This window comes from Oncorhynchus gorbuscha, linkage group LG22 (genome assembly GCF_021184085.1).
Source record: "Oncorhynchus gorbuscha isolate QuinsamMale2020 ecotype Even-year linkage group LG22, OgorEven_v1.0, whole genome shotgun sequence".
NCBI classification, from domain to species: domain Eukaryota; kingdom Metazoa; phylum Chordata; class Actinopteri; order Salmoniformes; family Salmonidae; genus Oncorhynchus; species Oncorhynchus gorbuscha.
Window position 1 is genome coordinate 12651720 of NC_060194.1, and position 12597 is coordinate 12664316.

Sequence of the window (12597 nt, forward strand, 5' to 3'; positions counted from 1 at the left end):
GTTTACCATGCAACCTCCTCCGTCTTACAGAGACTGCACTCTGTTTACCATGCAACCTCCTCCGTCTTACAGAGACTGCACTCTGTTTACCATGCAACCTCCTCCGTCTTACAGAGACTGCACTCTGTTTACCATACAACATCCTCCGTCTTACAGAGACTGCACTCTGTTTACCATGCAACCTCCTCCGTCTCACAGAGACTGCACTCTGTTTACCATGCAACCTCCTCCGTCTTACAGAGACTGGACTCTGTTTACCATGCAACCTCCTCCGTCTTACAGAGACTGCACTCTGTTTACCATGCAACCTCCTCCGTCTTACAGAGACTGCACTCTGTTTACCATGCAACCTCCTCCGTCTTACAGAGACTGCACTCTGTTTACCATGCAACCTCCTCCGTCTTACAGAGACTGCACTCTGTTTACCATGCAACCTTCTCCGTCTTACAGAGACTGCACTCTGTTTACCATGCAACCTCCTCCGTCTTACAGAGACTGCACTCTGTTTACCATGCAACCTCCTCCGTCTTACAGAGACTGCACTCTGTTTACCATGCATCCTTGGGCTTTATTACAAATGCCAAGTCACTCACTCACCATTGTACCAAATGGTAGGTTGGACCTCACTTTATATGCGCAGAAAGATACATTTGTATGTGTTCATCTACAAAGCCCTTTTGGGTAAACTCCCTCTTTATCTCTGCAGTCTGGTCTCCTTCACCACCAGCAGTTACCATACCCGGTCTGCTTGGTGGTTGCTACTTAAAGTCTCCAGGGCATTCACAGTATTAGGCAAGACTGCCTTCTCTTCTTGTGCACCAGACGCATGGAATAATCTACAGTCCATGCTTCATCGAAATATGTTAGTGCCACTGAATTCATTTAAAATATTGATGGAGGAGTGTAAATGCTTTTTAGGCTGGATCATATTGTGTATTGTATTGTTGTGTGTTTTAATTATGTAATGTATTGATTGTTGCTGCCTTATTGGCCAGGTCTCCCTTGAAAAAGAGACTCTGGGTCTTAATGGGATTTTCCTGGTTAAATAAAGGTTAAAAAAATATATATATATTACTGGGCAGTAGTCAATATGTGATCAAAAGAGAGTAAAACATTGGAAATCATCATAAAAAAATCTAGATTTTGCACATCAGCCAAACACTAGTTCCTCATTCTGAAAATAATTTATCTCTCGGTAGTTATGATGCACTGGCAACAATGGCAAACTTGCTCAATCAGCTGAGCAAGCCTGCTCCAGCTAGCAGCCTAGTGCAAGCTTGTTTGAATGGCCTATATGGTAGCTAGTATGCCAGCTTGTTGATTAAGCACCAAAGTTATGGGACTGTTCTCAGAAGTCAGCATGTATTTGACAGCTGGCACTGTGCCTCGATAGCTTTGTAACATTTGGCCATAATGTTCAACACACATTCATCTGTGCAGTAGAACTCGGCGCTTTATTCCTGGGCTGAATAGATATCATAAAAACTCATTTGTGCATTAGCTAGAACTTCACTATGCTGCCTAGCTAGCTAAAGGGAGTATGTGAACTGGTGTTGTTAGCATCCCTGTCTTTTGTTTCATATGGATTGATTTCAGACTGGTTTCAGACAGCAAGCAGATGCTAGCTAACACATTAGTTAGCACATTTTCGTGCACATTTAGAATGTTAGGACAGCATATTGTAGCCAAATGTATTTTATGCTCTGCCACGAGTGTTTGCAAAATATCAGACATATCATCTGACGTGAGACAATGGGCTAAATATATCATAATGATCTTTCTATAAACAGGAGCTAACATGGCTGCCATACAATGTTAGAATGTTGTGTAGTGTCATCTAAATGCATCTTACAGTAATGTATTAACCTTAACGTTCCAACTCTCTTAAGATTTCAAAAGAACACATTCTAAAGCACATATAAAGTAAATATTTTAACAGTATGAGAACAGCCATAATTCATACACATAAAATGGAGCCCATGAGATTAATTTCAGATGGAAAAAATGCAAATGTGAAAAAAATGTGTTTATCAGGTTTTTAAATCAAACCCTTCATATGTATCAGACTAGTGATGATGACTGGGCAACGAGCAGATCAAAAAGAATCAGGTGCTGGCCAACTCAAGAGGTTAGGCCAATTTATTCAAAACCAGAGTGTTACTGGTTTAAATCCTATATAGTGTCTATACAGCAGTGGAATGAATGCCCTTCACAAAGACCTATGCTCAGTTAAATTGAATTGAATTGAAGCCTACTCTAGACATGGCTCATAATTCTGGTTTGGCATCCCATACTGGTGATATTAGGATATCAGATATCAAGTTCCTAATATGGATGCCGTATATTCAAAAAATGGTTGAATCAAAACTCTTTCCGCTCAATTTCAACAAAAACATTCTATGTGATGACGTTGAATCAATGTGGAAAATTGATTGGATTTGAAAAAGGTCCTCGTAACGAATTTAGTCTTTTTTTCACCCAGTTTTTTTTAACCTAAATCCAATGACATTGTGAAGTTTTGTTATTGATTTCACCTTGAATTCAGGTTAGTTGACAACTCAGCCAGATGCAAATCAAAACTAGACATTGAACTGAGGTCTGTGGCCGGTGGGTGATCTCTTAATGTATACCATAGGCCTACTACGCCAAATCTATAGGATTCCTGGAAATAAAGTCAGTGGCATAAATAAAAAATAGTCAAACATTGTTATTGTCACATATACCAGATAAGTTAAATGTGTTGTTTTACATGATCAACCACAGTATTACGGCGCACCTGTAACAAATTAGGGTTAAGTGCCTTGCTCAATGGCACATCAACAGATTTTTCAACTTGTTGGCTCAGGTGTTCGAACCATCTGGCCCAATGCTCTATTGACTAGACTACAGTACATAGCCCTCCCCTAGGCAGCCTAGTGTGGTCAGCCCAATCCTCAGAGGAAGAGGAGGACCATCCTCCTCGGTGAATTTCATACAAATTTAAATGGTAAAACATTTAAAAAGTTATAATTTTTCGAAAAAACTATACTGAATATAATCACATCAACAAATAATTGACTAAAACACACTATTTTGTCAAGAAGGTCTACAGAAGCCTCAACAGCACTCTGTAGGGTAGCACCATGGTGCAGCTGGAGGACAGCTAGCTTCCGTCTTCTTGGGTGCATTGACTTCAATGTCGGAGGCTCATGGTTCTCACCCCCTTCCATAGACTTACACAGTAATTATGACAACTTCCAGAGGACGTCCTCCAGCCTATCAGAGCTCTTGCAGCATGAACTGACATGTTGCCCACCCTATCAAAATATCAGAGAATTAATCTAGCACTGAAAGCATAAGCTATAGCTAGCACTGCAGTGTATAAAATGTCATAAGTGGTTGACTCAAAGAGAGAGAAATACAATAGTTGAACAGTTTTATACAAATTAATTTCTTCCAATATGAACGAGAAGCAAGAGATAAATTAAAAGAGGGAGGTCATTTTTTAAACCTTCAGTTTCACTTACATAGCTAGCAAATGCAACTAGCAAGTTTAGCCTACTGAACGTCCTGCTTTAACAGAGGGATGCTATGTTAGCTAGCTGGCTAGGACTTTTCAACACAACACTGGTAGTTATGGTAAGCTTTTGGTACTGCCAATTTATTGCCACCGGAGGCCGCCGGTGTAACTGCTTACCTGACTGTACACTAATATTACTGCGTAATTGTAGCGCGTTTACTAACGCTTTAGTTCCATTAGCTATGCTGACTATGACGTTAATTTAGCTAATATGGTGACAATGATGTAGGCTGTGTGTAGCGGTCTGGCTTGAAAATGTTTTTTCGCCTGGTCACATACACATACAGCTGATGTGTTGTGCATTGAAGTCCACAAGTGAAAGGAAGAGGTGAGAGGAGGAGAGCGCATAGATGCGAGAAGGAATACAACGTGGCTGAAAGTGAACTGTTTTAACGCTTGATCAGGGGTGTATTAATTCCTGTTAAATGTTTAAACGGAAGCAAACGGAATTAAACGGGGACAAACATACCTGGATTTGTCCAATAGAAACTCTTGTTTGCAACTGTTGGACTAATGATTACAACCTATATCAACTAGAAGCAGGGGAGAGTGTGCAAGGCGGTATTGAATGTCACTGTTTGTCCATGCGTTTTGTCTGTCCAATTTGTCTCTCAACCTGTGTGCACCTACGTAGTAAACTTTCAGTCGTAGGATAGGTTGTAGCAACCTCATGATGGGTATAAGGAAAATGTTTGTATCATGTAGTAGCCTGAACCTATCGCTGTTATGTTGAACTGGGTGAATGGAATGTGAATGGGAGGCATCCAATATGCTGTAATAGAATTAAGGTCATGCTCATGAAAATAAAATTGTCCTCCCTCATTTTAAATGGCACTGACCGCCACTGGTCCATTCTGTCTATACACATCACATATAGACAGGTGAGAACGGTGCCGGAGGGGATGGCTGACGTTTTACAGGCTCCTAACTAATTGTGCTATTTTGTGTTTTTTTCACATTGTTTGTAACTTATTTTTGTATATAATGTTGATCCTACCGTCTCTTATGACCGAAAAGAGCTTCTGGATATCAGAACAGTGATTACTCACCTCGAACTGGACAAACATTTTTTCTTTAATGTTGCTCCCAGACAAGACCCAAACCCCTGTCATTTGCATGATGAAAATAAGGATATATAGGTGGCGGAGATCCGGGTGCCTTATGAGAATACATTTGCGAGTGCGTATCCCACCTCTTCCATCCGTTCTATTAGCCAACGTGCAATCCCTGGAGAATGAAGTGGATAAGCTCTGTTTGAGACTATCCTATGTACCAATGGGACGTTAAAAACTGTAATATGTTATGTTTCACCGAGTCGTTGCTGAACAATGACACAGAAAATAAACAGTTGGCTGGGTTTTCCCGTGCATCGGCAGGACAGAACAGCTGTGTCTGGTAAGACGAGGGGTGGGGGTGTGTGTCTATTTGTCAATAATAGCTGGTGCACGATGTCTAATATTAAGGTAGTCTTGTGGTATTGCTCGCCTGATGTAGAATACATCATGATAAGCTGTAGACCACACTATCTACTAACGAGTTCATCTGTATTTTTCATAGCCGTCTATTTACCACCACAAACCGACACTGGTACAGAGACCGCACTCAACAAGCTGTATCAGGCAAAAAGCAAACAAGAAAATGCTCATCCAGAAGCGGCGCTCCAAGTGACCGGGGACTTCAATGCAGGCAAACTTAAGTCCGTTTTACCAAATTTTTACCAGCATGTCACATGTGCAACCAGAGTAAAAAAACTCTAGACCACCTTTACTCCACACACAGAGACGCGTAAAAAGCTCTCCCTCGCCCTCCGTTTGGAAAATCGAACCATAATTCTATCCTCCTTTTTTATCCCGCTGATTCCCTCTTACAAGCAAAAACAACAGCTGGAAGTACCAGTGACTCACTCAAAACGGAAGTGGTCAGATGAAGGTGATGCATTATTGCTAAGGACTGTTTTGCTATTCACTTACTGGAATTTGTTTTTCAACATTCATCCAATGGCATTGGGGTATCATCAGTCACTGCTTCATCAATAATATATATTCCCCACAGTGCCCAAATGAGTTATCCCAACCAGAAACATAGTAAATAGGCAACAACTTCATTGTTGCTAAATATGCTTGAGCTGAACACTTTGAAGGAGCGGGACAATAATCCGTAAGTTTATAAGAAATTTGCTATGCCATCAGAGAAACCATCAAACAGGCAAAGTGTCAATAAGGACTAAGAATCCTGTTATATTAATTTTTTTACACCTGATGCCTTTGATGCTCATCAGATGTGGCAGGGCTTGCAAACTATTATGGACTACAATGGGAAGCCTATTAACAGGTGTGATATGCCCAGTTCATTTGCCTAAATTTCTTTTGCTTTTTAATGATTTTAGCAACACTGAATCATGCATGTGACACCAGGTGTTACAGGACGACTGTGTCCATCACTTTCCAAAGCCAATGTGAGAAAACGTTTAAACAGGTCAACATTCACAAGGCTGGGGGCCAGACGGATTACCAGGATGTGTACTCAGATTATGTGAGGACCAACTGCCAAGTGTCTTCACTGACATTTTCAACCTCTAAATGACCGAGTCTGTAATACCTACATGCTTCAAGCAGACCACCATAGTCCCTGTGCCAAAGAAAGCGAAGGTAACCTGCCTAAATGACCACCGCCCCATAGCACTCACGTTGCTAGCCATGAATCTCAATCGCACTGCCAGACTGCCCTTTCCAGACCTGAGCTAATTGGAACACCTATGTGAGAATGCTGTTCAATGATAAACAGCTCATGTCTTTTCAACACCATAGTTCCCACAAAGCTGATTTCACTAAGCTGGAGGACCCCGGGACTACACATGACTACAACACCATTGTGACGTTTGCTGATGACACAATGGTGGTTAACCATCACCACAATGATGACACAGCCTCTCATCTGGGAGGAGGTCAGTGGGACCTCATTTGTTTTCAAACAATGCACCCTCACCTCAACGTGAGCAAGACAAAGGAGATGATCGTGGCGTACAAGATTTTAAAAAATGAAATATCAAAAATTAGCTATCAAATTTATATAAGTATTCAGACCTTTTACTCATTACTTTGTTGAAGCACCTATGGCAGTGATTACAGCCTCAAGTCTTCTTGGGTATGACACTACAAGCTTGGAACACCATTAACATCTGCTAACCATGTGTATGTGACCAATACAATTTGATTTGATTTACCCCAAAAATATTGACGTTTATCTATTTAAATCTAAAATATTGCCAGATTGAAGCTGTTTCAAGGTGTTCATTATTGTAAATTGTAACGATTCCCTTAATGGTATTTGTTTGTTCAACATTATTCATTATTCATTGTTGTATCATAAGATGTAAAATATATATGATTTATTCAACCACAAGGGTTACTAATGAGTTATGTTTAAAAAAAAAAATCATAGAGGATTAATATTTTTCATTTTTGATGTCTTTAGGCTATTATTTAAAATGAAAAATAGTCAAAATAAATGATTAAAAGTATTTGATATGAAGTAGCTGTGAAAAACTTTTGACTGGAACTGTATAGTTGTTAATGTAACATTAATGTGGTCTGGAAGGATGAGGGCATATAAATGTTATATTAATTTTTTTTATTTCCCTGATGCCATTTTATTCATAAAAAGCAGCCCCCTTCTTTCCAGAATGTGGAGGAGACGGTAAATCTCATTGTCCAGTCCGTTAGCCTATTAACAGGTGTGATATGTTAGCCTATTAATCAGTTGTGTTTGACATGGTAGGGGTGGCATAAGTCAGAAAGACAGTCCATCATTGTCCAAGACATGAAAGTCAGTCAACCGGAAAATGTATTCAATGTCATCACTCAGGCCTATCAAGGGTGATAAAAGGTCTCCCGTCCCAGAAGGTGTGAAGATCCAGAAAGTTGCCCACTGCTGCAGAGAATAAATTCATTAGAGTTAACTGCCGCGCAGCTGCTCAAATAAATGCTTCAGAGTTCAAGTAACAGACACATCTCATGACATCAACATTGAGGATCACTGGGTCAGAATCAGGCCTTCATGGTCAATTTTGAAAAGAAACCACTGCTCAAGGATAGCAAAAGAACAAGAACTTGCTTGGGCTACAGAAACATTGGACAATGGGGTGGGCTCTTTCTCCCCCTTTAGTATCTTTTTTCACAACCACCATGTCTTTCTTAAACTCTAACACAGTCAAAAGTTGATATTGGATGTGTGATTTCCAACATAAGAATGGAGGAAGTCAGTGGTGATGATGCAGGGGTCAAAAGTTTTGGAACACTGTCATTGTGGTTTATTTTTTTCAAACTATTTTAACATTGTAGAATTCTAGTGAAGATATCAAATCTCATCTGGTTTAACACATATAGAATCATTTGTTTTTCAAATGTGTTAAACAAATAAAAAACTATTTTATATTTGACCAAATAGCCACCCTTTGCCTTGATGACAGTTTTGCACACTCTTGCCATTCTCTCAACCAGCTTCACCTGGAATGCTTTTCCAACAGTCTTGAAGGAGTTCCCACATATGCTGAGCCACATTGGCTGCTTTTCCTTCACTCTGCGGTCCAACTCATCCCAAACCATCTCAATTTAGTTGAGGTCGGGGATTGTGGAGGCCAGGTCATCTGATGCAGCACTCCATCACACTCCTTCTTGGTAAAATAGTTCTTACACAACCTGGAGGTGTGTTGGGTCATTGTCCTGTTGAAAAACAAATGATAGTCCTACTAAGCGCAAACCAGATGAGATGGTGTATTGCTGAAGAATGCTGTGGTAACCATGTTGGTTAAGTGTGCCTTGGATTCTAAATAAATCACAGACAGTGTCGTGTCTTTGGCTATGTGATTAAATGATGACATGCTATTCTATAAAATAATTTCTCTGTAATTAATATTACCTGGTTAAGCTAACCAGGTGAATGTAATTAACCAGAAAGTCGGGCAACCACGAAATAATGTTCATAGAGCTGTTATCTTCCGAATGAATTCTTAAAGCCTGGTAATCTTTTACCTCAATAGCAGTCAAAATTGAATTGTCACCTTATTTAGTCTCATCTGAAAGTTGTAAATTCTTGGTTATCTTCACGAACCCTGGCTAACAAGTTGAACCAGCAAAACAAAATTTGGTTTAATTATTTATTTACTAAATACCTAAATAATCACACAGAATTACATATACACAGAATGGATCATACATTGATTACAAATGATGTCCTAAAGGAAAACCTCCTTAGCAGACGGAACAGATATGGCAACTGGTTACACAAAGAAAGGGGGTTGGGTTTTTAATGAAAGAGCGGGAAGACTGGGGAACAAATAGATTTTGTGTCTCTATCGGGCCATAGGCAGCTACTCTATCGTAAATACAGAATCTTGTGCATTATAAATAACCACCCATTTGGAAAAGGAAAATGCAATAAATATTTACTCTGAGCTGCGTTTTGATCGGTTGGTCATAGATGGAAGGTCTTGTTGTCATTTGAAGAATTTCTGGTGGTAGAACGGGTATTTGGTAGTATCGTCGTCGTGTGGTAGAATATTCTGGCTGGTATAGTCGAAATTCATCCTTTTGTCGTGTGGATTGTCATCTTCACGTTGAAATTCAATGCTAATTTCCTTAGGTTCTTGTCATTAAACCAGAGCTCACGCTGAGGTAGTCTTAGTTCTGTAGGTGACCTTGTCCCGTTTAATGCGGGGATCGCAAGTCCTCACGTCCTTGGAACAGGAAGTTGAATTTTCATCAACGGGTTTATATATTGGTGAATGAAGGGCGTGTTTCATAGTTTACAACCAAAGTCTGTTCACTTGGGCGGGGCCTCTGAGTGAGCAGATTTTCTCTATGACAAACCGTTCTCTCATTTAATCTTTTCACAAATAGTTTCATATTTAAACATTTAAATTGCACAAAAATTCCATGTGAATATGACAACTAGAATGTGTCGACTTTCCAAGATACAGTCATCAGTAATGTAATCATTTATGTCATCAGTAATGTCTCATGTCTCAGACGCCAACTGATCTGACATCATATTCTCTAAGTACCAACGCATATCTTCAGCTGGTTGGATTACCGAAACATGGTTCCTGTCCCCCACCTTTTGATGTTCCCAGACTCTTTATGTTAACAAAGGGCTTTTCAAGAGTCAACTCTATGGAGTAGAGAGAGAGAAACGGGAGGGGAATGTATTTATGGGGGTCATAAACCTCCCCCAACAGGCCAACGTCATGACAAAAGTTTACATTACATTTAAGTCATTTAGCAGACGCTCTTATCCAGAGCGACTTACAAATTGGTGCATTCACCTTATGACATCCAGTGGAACAGCCACTTTACAATAGTGCATCTACATATTTTAAGGGGGTGAGAAGGATTACTTTATCCTATCCTAGGTATTCCTTAAAGAGGTGGGGTTTCAGGTGTCTCCGGAAGGTGGTGATTGACTCCGCTGTCCTGGCGTCGTGAGGGAGTTTGTTCCACCATTGGGGAGCCAGAGCAGCGAACAGTTTTGACTGGGCTGAGCGGGAACTGTACTTCCTCAGTGGTAGGGAGGCGAGCAGGCCAGAGGTGGATGAACGCAGTGCCCTTATTTGGGTGTAGGGCCTGATCAGAGCCTGGAGGTACTGAGGTGCCTTCCCCTCACAGCTCCGTAGGCAAGCACCATGGTCTTGTAGCGGATGCGAGCTTCAACTGGAAGCCAGTGGAGAGAGCGGAGGAGCGGGGTGACGTGAGAGAACTTGGGAAGGTTGAACACCAGACGGGCTGCGGCGTTCTGGATGAGTTGTAGGGGTTTAATGGCACAGGCAGGGAGCCCAGCCAACAGCGAGTTGCAGTAATCCAGACGGGAGATGACAAGTGCCTGGATTAGGACCTGTGCCGCTTCCTGTGTGAGGCAGCAAAGCACCAACACACCATAACACCTCCTCCTCCAGGCTTTACGGTGGGAAATACACATGCGGAGATCATCCGTTCACTCGCACCGCGTCTCACAAAGACATGGCGGTTGGAACCAAAAATATCCAATTTGGACTCCAGATCAAAGGACACATTTCTACTGGTCTAATGTCCATTGCTCGTGTTTCTTGGCACAAGCAAGTCTCTTATTATTATTGGTGTCCTTTAGTAGTGGTTTCTTTGCAGCAATTTGACCATGAAGTCTTCTATGAACAGTTGATGTTGAGATGTGTCTGTTATTTGAACTCTGTGAAGCATGTATTTGGGCTGCAATTTCTGAGGCTGGTAACTCTAATGAACTTATCTTCTGCAGCAGAGGTAACTCTGGGTCTTCCATTCCTGTGGAGAGCCAGTTTCATCACAGCGCTTGATGTTTTTTGCAACTGCACTAGAAGAAACTTTCAAAGTTCTTGAAATGTTCCATATTGACTGACCTTCATGTCTTGAAGTAATGATTGACTGTCATTTCTCTGTGCTTATTTGAGCTGTTCTTACCATGATATGGACTTAGTTTTTTACCAAATAGAGCTATCTTCTGTATACCTCCCCTCCCTACCTTGTCACAACACAACTGATTGGCTCAAACACATTAAGAATGAAAGGAACCTGTCACGAGTCCGACCGAGGGTGTTTCCCCTTCCCGGGCGGGTGGAGCTTGGCGGTCGTCGTCACCGGCCTATTAGCTGCCACTGATTGTTTTTCCTCCCCCTCCTTGTATGTTTAGTGGTAAGCACCTGTTCATGTTTAATTAGTTTGTCTTTATTAGACAGCCGGCCCGCCTGGTTGTTGTGCGGGATTATTTCTATGTAACCTTCGGCTCTGTTGTAGAGGTACGTGTTAGTGCCTAGTCCTGATTTTTTTCCATTGTACTTTTTGATTCCCTGTGGTTGGGAACGTTACTTTTGTGAGCACCCTGTGGTGCGTTGGTACTATTAAAAGACGCACAGCATTGAACTCTGTCTCCTGCATTTGACTCCACACCCACGACACCCGGAGCATTACAGAACCCCTAAAATTAACACTGGTTAATTGAATTGCATTCCAGGTGACTGCCTCATGAAGCTGGTTGAGAGATAGCCAAGAGGGTGCAAAGCTGCCATGAAGGCAAGGGGTGGCTATTTGAAGAATCTCAAATCTCAAATATATTTTTATTTGTTTAACACTTTTTTGGTTACTACATGATTTCAAATGTGTTACTTCATAGTGTTGATGTCTTCACTATTATTCTACAACGTGGGGGCACGTCCTTCCACGCTGTCATGTCCTCCCATGCTGTCACGTCAGCAGTTGTTATTATCACCCGACCTGTGTGGAGCGCCAGGGATATAATCCATAATTTCAACCGTACTGACGGTCTTCCAGGTATTCACAGAAACACAGTTACATGCGTTACTTCCGTTATGGACATGAGGCTCCTGTACGACGCACTCGAACTCATCCTACTGTCCAAGTGCTAAGACAACAGAAACGTACCAACTCTATTACGTATGCAGACAAACTGATCCCCCGGATGAACCTTATCACCAACCAGATCTGCCTTGTTGTTCATAAAACTCCAAAGACCCCCCCCCCCCCCTCTTGTGCAGTGGAACCCAGAAATATATGTGACCACTTGGTTACGGTGCTGGCCTTTCAGCACCATGATTTCATAATCGCTTAAAATAACCCTGATCGAGTTATGTTGCCTACGCCTAATAATCCTATTCATCACTTATTATTATAAAAGGTTGTCACTTCTCATAATGGTGCTCGTTTAGTAGTTAGATCAAAGCTGAATCAATGGCTCGATGAGTTTTGTGTGCAGGCTGGTGGCTGATTCCTTGATCTATACCAATTATCCTACCCGCCGTCTTCATCAAGTGCTGAAGCTTGATTTGGTCTTGCACTCGCATGTTTCCGAAAACGCGCATATCCGACCAAAGGACGGCACATTCTGCAGGACAGATTTATAGAACATTTGAAAGATATGCAATGTCTTTATCTTTACAAAGGCACAGTCATTGAATATCAGTTTATTGTCTATTTCGATTGCCAGGTACTTCTTTGTGGCCACTCGATCAAGTGATT